The sequence below is a fragment of the Tursiops truncatus genome, chromosome 3 (genome assembly GCF_011762595.2).
Source record: "Tursiops truncatus isolate mTurTru1 chromosome 3, mTurTru1.mat.Y, whole genome shotgun sequence".
NCBI lineage: Eukaryota > Metazoa > Chordata > Mammalia > Artiodactyla > Delphinidae > Tursiops > Tursiops truncatus.
Genome location: NC_047036.1, coordinates 118,263,630 through 118,274,935, shown reverse-complemented (window position 1 = coordinate 118,274,935; position 11,306 = coordinate 118,263,630).

Below are 11,306 nucleotides of genomic sequence, written 5' to 3'. Positions count from 1 at the left end.
GCTCTCCCACCTCAGAGGCTCAGGCCTGACACCTGGCCGGAGCACCAAGACCATGTCAGCCACACAGCCAGGTACGTGGGGAGTTTCTTGCCTATTGGGAAGTCTGAGGTCTTCTGCCAATGTTCAGTAGGTGTTCTGTAGGAGCTGTTCCACATGTAGATGTATTTTTGATGTATTTGTGGGGAGGAAGGTTATCTCCACATCTTACTCCTCTGCCATCTTGAATGTCCTCTTCCTCCTTCCTTTTTAAGGTTGAATAATATGCCATTATATGTATATACCATATTTTGTTTATCCATGGACACTTGGGTAGTTTCTACCTTTTGACCATTGTGAATAATGCTGCTATGAACACGGGTGAACAACTATCATTTCGAATCCTTGCGTTTGGATATACACCCAGAAGTGGAATTGCTAGTTCATACAGTAATTCCATTTTTTATTTTTTGAGGAGCTGCCATACTGCATTTCCACAGCAATGCACCATTTTACATTCCCACCACAAGAGTTCTAATTTCTCCACATCCTCACCAACACTTATTATCCGTTTTCTTTTTTTTATAATAGCCATTCTAATGGGTGTGAAGTGGTATCTCACTGTAGTATTTATTTATTTACTTACTTACTTAGTTATTTATTTAGCTGCACTGGGTCTTAGTTGCAGCACACAGGGTCTTCATTGTGGCATGTAGGCTCTTTAGTTGCAGCATGCGGGCTCTTAGTTGTGGCACGCGGGATCTAGTTTCCTGACCAGGGATTGAAGCCGGGGCCCCTGCATTGGGAGCACAGAGTCTTAACCACTGGACCACCAGAGAAGTCCCCTCATTGTGGTTTTGATTTGCATTTTCCTACTGGTCAGTGATGTTGAACATCTTTTCAGGTGCTTCTTGGCTATTTGCATACCTTCCTTGGAGAAATGTGTATCTAAGTCATCTTTGAATTTGAGCTGTTTGTGTTGTTGTTGAGTACAGCAAGGTGTTTTACACGAGTTTAGTCCTTTCTTCCCACAATGCTCCCAGAGCCTCCTCTTTATTTATTTATTTATTTATTTATTTATTTATGGCTGTGTTGCGTCTTCGTTTCTGTGCGAGGGCTTTCTGTAGTTGTGGCAAGCGGGGGTCACTCTTCATCGCGGTGCGCGGGCCTCTCACTGTCGCGGCCTCTCTTGTTGCGGTGCACAGGCTCCAGACGCGCAGGCTCAGTAGTTGTGGCTCACGGGCCCAGTTGCTCTGTGGCATGTGGGATCTTCCCAGACCAGGGCTCGAACCCGTGTCCCCTGCATTGGCAGGCAGATTCTCAACCACTGCACCACCAGGAAAGCCCCAGAGCCTCCTCTTAATGCCCCCGCCAGGCACAGACTCAGGCCCCGCCTCCTCTGCTGGCCTACCAAGGCACCTCAGCCTGATAAATGAAACCTGCAACAGCAGCTAGACAAGAAATAACCAAATGCAGAAAGGAGGGAGGGGAAGACCAACTAAGAGGATAAACAAGTAGCCTCCAATTCTCTCAATCCGGTCCTTACTAAATTGGGCACAAAATACCAGTGCCTCAGATCCAAATGTGAAGTGAGTCATATGAATTTCACCTTTGAACTTCACAAAGGGAATGTGTCTTTGCACATTCTAGGAGCATCCTCCCTGCATCCCCTCACAATGGAGCGGCAGCAGCAAGGAGCAGAAGACATAAGAAAAAGAGGGGCCTGGAAGGATGGTAGGTCCTGTGCAAGCAGCCTTTGGGGAGCAGAAACGTGTCTGGGGGAAGAAGCAGCAAGAGTGATTGCTCCCCCAGCACATTCTCCAGAGGTGGAATTTTAGAACAATAGTGTAATAAATAAGTTGATGTTAAAAAGGCAATTGCAGCCATGATGAAAAGTTGTGTAGGGAAGACATGTGAGAGCAAAATCAGGAGACCTCCTAAAATGGCAGCCATCCATGAGCCACTTTTTAAGCATACTTGCTCCTCTGACAGTGACCCCAGCCCCATCCCAGGTTCCTTCCCCTAGACATTAGAATAAGACTATAGCTCTTCACCAGGAAACACTACATGCAGGTTCCCAGGCGCCATCTCTGGAGATGTGCCCTCAGTGGGTCTGGGGCAGGCCCTGGGAACCTGAATTTTGGCCCCGCTGCCCACGATGATGGCAATACTAATGGCTAGAGCCCATACCTCGAACCCCGCTGGCTATTCTCAGTGGCAGAGACTCCCCTGGGCTGTCCCCAGTCTGTGAGACAGCCACCATAGTCTCTATTCCCCCTTTCCCTTCCCCAATACTGGGAATGATTCCTGAGATGATAAACAGAAAAATTAGGGGTCAATGACTTATTACCCCAAGACAACAGGATTCTTCCCTCCCCAAAAGAATTTGCTAAGGGATGCTTTCACTTTTCAGGTGCTTGCTCTTAGGTGTTTGTTTGCCAGATTAAGAGTGTGAGAAGTTTGACAGATGGCATTCAGGGGAGAGGTGGAGAGCATTTAAGATCCATGGCAAACTGAACATCACTGAGCAATGAAGATAAAATGAGAATCACAAGCTAAAGTTACAGAGAGATAGGATTTGGTTTTTATACTTGTCAAGAACACACCCATTTGTAACCATAATAATAATGGCTCATGAGCTAGGCCCTGTGCCAAATGTTTTATTCATTAATTCATTTAAAAATATATTTACATAAGTAAACGTGTACAAAAATATAAAGAGGCTGTATTTACAGATGGTTGCAAGTCAGTCAAGCGGTATAGCCTTCTGTTTTAGCACTTGAGTTCTAGACAGCCTCAGGTTCCAGTCCTGGCTCTGACCTTCATTAACTGTGTGACCTTAGCAAGAAGGATATCCAGACCTCAGTGTGCTCATCTGAGAAATAAGGCAGCACGTACCTCACAGGACTGTTCATCTGATTAAAGGAGATGATACATGCAAAGCTCTTAGCACAGTCCCCGGCATGTGGTAGAACAGCTTATGAGTGTTTCTAATGGTTGTTATTATCATTGTTGCTGCCAGAGTAGAGTTAGAGTCCCCCATCCTAAAGCAGGGCAAGAGTTGGGTCTAAAGCCACTTCTGACTTCACACACTCCCACCAAGATACAGAGGAAATCCAGGGGATGCTTTCAGGCTAGTGCAGTTGCCGAGGTGGTACCAGAGCCAGAAACAACCTGCCACCAGCATTCATGCTGGATAACTCCTCCTGCACACACAGTATGTCCTAGAAACTGCAGAGATCTGTAAGATAGATGGGAGGCCACTCTAAGAATTAAATGAGGTAGTAGAGAGCCTAGCGCACAGCAGATATTCCATCATTATTAGGCATTGTTATTATCTATCATTTTGTAAGGTATCTGCTAGAGTGTCTCTAAAAACATGACTTCATTAATAATAATTCACATTAATTGAGTATTACTCCAAGAGCCATCTCTTGGGTCTGCATGCTCAATGCCTTCACCTTTTCCTGATGACAGCATCTCATTTACCTCTGGGGACCTTCCTCCCTCCATCACAGTCCTCTATTCCTGACAGTCAGTAATAAATCGTTCCAGCCTAACCAGCCAGAGGTGACCAAGGACAAGCCTGTGGTCTGCTGGAATCAGATTTCTTGGCTCCAAGCAGTGAGGTGGGGCACTCCAGAGGACCCACAGAAGGATGGCAGCTCTTTTGTAAGTTTTGGGTCCCAGCTCAAGGATTCCAAGGAGGGTCAAAGGGAAGTGGGAATCAGTTCTGGACTGGTTGCTGTTTTGGACTCAGGATTGAGAAAAGCAGAGATTAACTAGGGATGGAGTGCTGTCATGAGGTGAGGCCACAGAGCAGTTGGTTATCTGCAGTAAGAGATGAGAATAGCAAACCAGGCTTTTGCTTTTGTCTTCTGTCAAAAGTCAGAAAGCAGCAGTCACCCAAAGAGAGGTCCCTGTGGCATTTCACAGCTGCTGCCTGACTGTGGGAGAAACACAAAGCTGTGGCTTTGCAGCTGGCTTTATCTCCTCTGTCCTCCCAGCCGGCTTTTTTTCTTTTTCAGTCCAAGCTGATTTTCAGCGCCAACTGTGACTTTGTACAAAGACACCCTTCCTCAAGACACTTGACTGTCATTTGCTAGAAAATTGTCCTAATGAGAATTCAATCCTCTGACGACTGTGACATGAAGGAACCCCCTGGAGTGTGCAAAGCCCAAACTGCAGTGATAGGCAGAACCCTGCCACACCAGCAGAGGTTGGAGCTGGGTCATCCAAGACAGAGCCCCAGGGGAGGCCGAGCTACAAGCCTCTGGTGCTGAGACGCCCATCACTTCCTGGCCTCTTTCCAGCCTCCCAGAGGACTGATTGTTTAGCTATTCTTTCCATTCTGGGAGCTATCCCAATCTTTATCCAGTAATCCTTGTTAAACCAAGCCACTGAGTTTCTATTGCTTGCCACTCCAGAATCCTAAATGACCTATCTCTGTAAGCCCTGTGTTGGCTGCTGGGGATAGAGGAATAAGATGCAGGCCCACCTGGATGTGCTCACTGACTACTTGTGGCTAAAGGGAGCGATTATTCTCATGACAAAAAGATTCTTCCTTTTGTAAAATAATTCACTCCTGGGTCCTCCCTTCCTCCTCCCACCCCTCATTTTGTAAACTTCACGATGGCTTACTCTATCCCCAGTGCCAGACCTGCAACAAGCCCTCAGCGGATTCATTGAATGAATGAACGAATGGATGCTGTGATCATCTCCATTTCTGCTGATAACTTATTAGCAGATGCTTTCTAAGTGGTAGAGCAGAGATTCAAAACCAGGTCAGCTTGTGTCTTCCCTGCACTACACCACACTGTGTTTCTCTTATTCACCTGAAAAATGAGTTCTCCTTTTCTTGGATAGGAGAAAGCCAAGGTACCAAGGAGAGATTCTAATATCAAAACATCACATTCTGATTTGGCAGATCCTCTAAAAGTTAAACAGAATTCCCACATGACCCAGCAATCCATTCCTAGGTATACACCCAAAACACTGAAAACAGGTACTCAAACAAGCACACACACACAAATGTTCACAGCTGCACTACAGCCACAAGGTGGAAACAGCCCCAAAGCCCATCAATGAATGGATGGATAAACAAATTGCGGCAGATGCACACAATGGAATGTTATTCAGCCATAACAAGAAACGAAGCACTGATGCATGTTATAATGTAGAAAAACCTCAAACACACATGCTATGGGAAAGAAGCCACACACAAAAGGTCACATATAGTATGATTCGATTTATATGAAATATCCAGAATACATAAATCCACAGAGACAGAACACATATTTGGTGGTTATCAGAGGTTGGAGGGAGGGGGAAATGGAGAGAAACTGCTTAACGGATAGAGGGTTTCCTTTTGGGGTGATGAAAATGTTTTGGAACTAAACAGAGGTGATGATTATAAAACACTGTGAGTGCACTAAATGCCACTGAATTGTTCACTTTAACGTGGTTAATTTTATGTTAGGTGAATTTCACCTCAAATTTTTATTTTTTATTTTTTTTTTTGCTGCACCATACGGTATGCGGGATCTCAGTTCCCCGACCAGGGATTGAACCCATGCCCCCTACAGTGGAAGCGTGGAGTCTTAACCACTGGACGGCCAGGGAAGTCCCTCACCTCAATTTTTAAAAAACCACATTCCAGGAGCTGTGCTGGCACTCAGGAACACCAAATGTTTCCCATGGCACCTATGCTTAATGCTGTTAATTGGTTTTTAGGTTGTGCCAGAGAAGCCCTCTTTTGGAGGCAGTATGGTCAAATGGCTGGAGTACAGACAGCCTTGGTTCAAACCCCAGATCAACTACATATGTGCCCTTGGGTGAATTTCTAAACCTCTGGTTACCAGTTTTCTCATCAGTGAAACTGGAATAAGGGTATCTACCTCATAGGGTTGTTTTAAGGACTAAGTGAGAGTATAATGCATGCAAAGCACTTGGAACAGTCCCTAGGACACGATAAATGCTCATTTAATATTAGCTGCTATAATTATGATGATGATCCCCTATAGTGGGTTCACTGTTTCCAACTCCTCCGTTTTCAAAAGTTTTTGTCATACTCTCTCTTTTATACATTTTATGCTGCAGAGATCTGTTTCTGCCAGGGAAGGAGCTGTTCTCCTCAAAGCAGACTGACTCCCCAGTGAGGAGACCTCCAGCGATGAAATTCCAAGGATGTTCGGAGGGACCCTTCCTGCTTTTTATCTCCATCAGCAGTGGAGAGCTCCCAGGAAGTGAACTCGACACAGGATCATTACAGCGATCCCTGTTCCCTTTGGCTGCCTGTGCAATTTAGTGCACTTATTGTGAGCTCTGTTTCTTGGTCATTTGCTACGTGGGATGGCATTGTTCCCCTCCCAGCCCCAGGCTAGTTCCTGTGCTCTGTGGTGTGGAGACTTGGAGATGTGGGAAACATCCCACACACCTGGTTAGCCAGCCTCAGAGGTCCACCCTTGTGCAGACGGGTCACTAGGCTCAAAAAACATCCTGTCCACACCCTTAGCCTATCAAACCTGTGCCTCTCACCCATGCCCAGGTCACACATTCGATTCTTTAAAAATCATTGTTTTAAAAATAATTAAAAGTGTTCCATTTGCAAAAGGATATGCCCTGAAAAGGAAGCTTCTTCTGCTCCCTGCCCTTCAGCCTCCCAGCCTTTCAGTTCCCCTTCCCCAAGATCATCATGACTGTTTCTTGAATATCCTTCCACAGACAGTCGACACATATAGGAACATATATTTATTCCTCTCTCCATGACCCCCACACATATTCTAGCACAAATGATACCATACAGGGAATTTGCATCTTGTTTTTTTTTAAATTAACTATCTATCATGGTAGTATTCATATTAGTTCACAGAACTCCATCTCATTTTTAATGGATGCACTGTATTCCATTTTACAGGTACCCAAAGCTTTATCCAACCAGTTCCCAACTGACGGACATTTAGGTTGTTTCCAGTATTTGCCTTTAACAAGCAGGCTACAATGAATGCCCTTCTAGAAGGAAATGAGAATTCAATTTCCTTCTGTTGAGGTGAGGCTTCCTTCTCTTCCCTTAGCACTTTGCTCATAGAGTTGCCTGTACATACAGGACATGTCCTATATTTTGTCCTGCGTACTGTATTGACTGTCAGGACACCATGAATGTCTTGCATTCAGCTTTTTTCAATAAATTACTAAAATGCGTCAGAGCTATTTTTCCTCCACAGTAACTGGTGCTTAAATCACTTAAATGGCAACACCAGCTGAAAAGCGTATCTGCACAAATAAAAATTCAACCTCTTATGATCTCCTGCAGGTTTAGCTGAGGGAAATAAAAGGGGAGACTGAGAATCAAAGGTACTTATTTTCATATTCAGGAAAGGAGAACACTGTTCTTTGGTCAAAGTCCCAAGCTGTGACCAGTAACTGCGATGATGAGAAATCACTTACGATTTTTGTTCTGAAAATCAGCCAATCAGCGATACTCTCACTTCAGTAACTATGCTTCTGGATGTGAACAAATCCACCACCAAGCCTCTGAAAGCCAGCAAGTCAGTGACAGTCCCCACGCTCCTAGACGACAGCCAATCAGCAAGCGTCTCACTCCCAGGACCGTGCTCGAAAGCCAGCCAGTCAAAGACAACCTTGCTCCAGGGAGCAGCTGAAAGTCCTTACATCCTTAAAGCCTTTCTCTTCTGAAAGTCCACCAGCCCCTGCGCCCAGGCTTCCCAAAACCTTCCATAAAATCAGCTCTGGCTTTGCTGGGGAGACTTTGCCTTAAAAGTGCAGTCTCACTTTCAGGCAAACAGGAAGTTCACCTTTTTTTTTTTTTTTAATCAGATGTTAAACTCAATTTATGTTAGCTTGCAGTTGTGCAGCCCTTTCAAACTGGGTCAAGTTGGACCCAGTTTATAGTAAGTCAAGAGTTTGAACCTGTAAATGACAAATGCACTCTCACAGCTGTGAGATTATCAAATTCAATCTCTTTGATTCTTGAAGTGGTTTCTATTACTTTTTTTTAAACCTTCCTGCAATTTTTTTTATTGAGGTGTAACAGACACAACACTGTATTAGTTTCAGGTGAACAAAATATTTGATATTTGTAAATATTGCAAAATGATCACCACAATAAGCCTAGTTAACATGTCACCATACAGTTACAAAAATATTTTTTTGTGATGAGGACTTTTCAGATCTACTCCCTTAGCAGCTTTAAAATCTGCAGTAAAGTTGAACTGCAGTCACCATTACATTATCTGCAGTAAAGTTGAACTGCAGTCACCATTACATTATCTGCAGTAAAGTTGAACTGTAGTCACCATTACATTATACCATTACATTACAGTCACATTACATCCCCATGATTTATTTACTTTATTGCTGGAAGCTTGTACCTTTTGGTCCTTTTCACCAATTTCTCCCACTCCTTACCCCCTCACCTGTGGCAACCACCAGTCTGTTCTCTGTATCTGTGAGCTTGGTTTTTTGATGTTGTTTTAAATTTCACATATAAGTGTAATCATAGGCTATTCTGTCTTTGTCTTATTTTGCTTAGCATAATGCCCTCGAGGCCCATCCATTTTGTTGCCAATGGCAAGATTTCATTCTTTTTGATGGCTGAATAGTATTCCATTGTGTAATATATACTGTATCTTCTTTTTTAAAAAATATTTATTTATTTTCTTACTTGGCTGCACCTCATCTTAGTTGTGGTAGGCGGACTCCTTAGTTGTGGCATGCAAACTCTTAGTTGTGGCATGCATGTGGGATCTAGTTCCCTGATCAGGGATCAAACTGGGGCCCCCTGCATTGGGAACATGGGGTCCTATCCACTGTGCCACCAGGGAAGTCCCTATACTGCATCTTCTTTAGCTATTCATCCATTGATGGACAGACACATGGGTTGTTTCCATATCTTGGCTGTTGTAAGTAATGCTGCAGTGAACACAGCGTTGCATATATCTTTTTTAAAAAAATTGCTTTATTTGGCTGCTCCAGGTCTTAGTTGCTGCACGTGGGATCTTTGTTGTGGCATGTGGGAATCTTTTAGTTGCAGCATGTGAACTCTTAGTTGCAGCATGCATGTGGGATCTAGTTCCCTGACCAGGGATCGAACCCGGGGCCCCTGCTTTGGGAGCTCAGAGTCTTAGCCACTGGACCACCAGGGAAGTCCTAACATATATCTTTACGAATTAGTGTTTTCATTTTCTTCAGATAAATACCTAGGAGTGGAATTGCTGGATCGTATGGTAGTTCTGTTTTTAATTTTTTAGGAACTTCCATACAGTTTTCCATAGTGGCTGCACCAATTTACATTCCCACCAACAGTGCACGAGGGTTCCCTTTTCTCCACATTCTCGCCCACACTTGTTATTTGTTGTCTTTTTGGTAATAGCCATCCTGACAAGTATGAGATGATACCTCATTGTGGTTTTGATTTGCATTTCCTCATGATTAGTGATGTCGAGTATCTTTTCATGTACCTATTGGCCATCTGTATATCTTCCTTGGAAAATGTCTATTCAGATCCTCTACCTATTTTTAATTGGGATTGTTTGTTTGTTTGTTGCTATTCAGTTGTATGAGTTCCTTATATATTTTGGATATTAACACTTTATCAGAAATCTATTTTTCTGTATATATGAACCCCCAAATATAAAAGAGCAAGCATAACTTGTGCTGAACTTTCTGAGCAGTGAACATTTATTAAACAAGACAGAAATCCCTTTTGAAAGTTTCTGCAGTATGCAGTTGTTCATTTAATAAAAGATGAAAAATCAGACATAAGCCAGCATATATTAACAACTAACCATAAGAGATGTATGATTTCCTTAACTAACACTAAGGAAAGTGATAAACAATTTTTTTTTAGGAAAAATTCAGATTAAGCAGATAATACAATCACAGCAGAAATGTAATGGACTTCCACACCTGTATATCATCATCAGTCTTTCAGCTCAAGTAAGTGTTTGGATGGACTACCACCAGAAGTGTTTTCAGGTTCCAAAATTGCAAACGAATTTTCAAATGCTAGGATGAAATCTGCTGCCATAATAATATAATAGTTCCATTTATCACTACAGAGATTATCAAAGATCTAAATGTCTCACTCTTTTATGGCATTGCCAAAATGCAAATAATCACAGTGCAGAAACAAATTTTCCTTTGTGCAATATTTTTCTTGTGAAAAAGGCTTGCATATAAGGCTATTGCAAGTAGAATACCTTTCAGATGAGACTTCAGAAACAGTAAAAATTTTTGCAGACAGTCTCTTATTGAGTTAAGAGTTAATCTCACACACACACACACACACACACACACAAAAACCAAAAACAAAGGGACACGGGAAACTTTTGGTGATGGATAAATCTATCACCTTGATTATGGTGATTGTTCCCCAGGGAATGCATATGCCCATACTCATCAAATTATACACATTAAATATATGTAGTATTTTGTATATATTTTAAAAAGTTAGTAGTGCAAATCAAAACCACAATGAGGGACTTCCCTGGTGGTCCAGTGGTTAAGAATCCACCTTCCAATGCAGGGGACACAGGTTCAATCCCTGATCAGGGAACTAAGATCCCACAAGCCATGGGGCAACTAAGCCCGCGCGCCACAACTACTGAGCCCGCACACTCTGGTGCCTGCGCTGCAACTGGAGAGAAGACCACGCGCCACAACAAAGAGCCCGAGTGCCGCTACGAAAGATTCCGTGTGCCGCAACTAAGACCCAACACAGCCAAATAAATAAATTAATTAACCCCCCCCCACCACAATGAGATATCACTTCACACCTGTCAGAATGGCTATTACCAAAAAGACAACAAATAACAAGTGTTGGTGAGAATGTGGAGAAAAGGGAACCCTTGTGCACTGTTGGTGGGAATGTAAATTGGTGCAGCCACTATGGAAAATAGTGGCTCAAAAAATTAAAAACAGAACTACCATATGATCCAGCAATTCCACTCCTAGGTAGTTATCTGAAGAAAAGAAAAATACTAATTCAAAAAGATGTACCCCGGGCTTCCCTGGTGGTGCAGTGGTTAAGAATCCACCTGCCAATGCAGGGGACACAGGTTCGAGGCCTGGTCCGGGAAGATCCCACATACCGCGGAGCGGCTGGGCCCGTGAGCCATGGCCGCTGAGCCTGCGTGTCTGGAGCCTGTGGTCCGCAACGGGAGAGGCCGCAACAGAGAGAGGCCCGCATACTGCAAAAAAAAAAAAAAATAATTAAATTAAAAAAAAATTTTTAAAATACAAAATATCTTCCCTCCTAAAAATAAAAAAAAGAAATTACATGTGCATCACAACCAATTCTAAGGTCATTG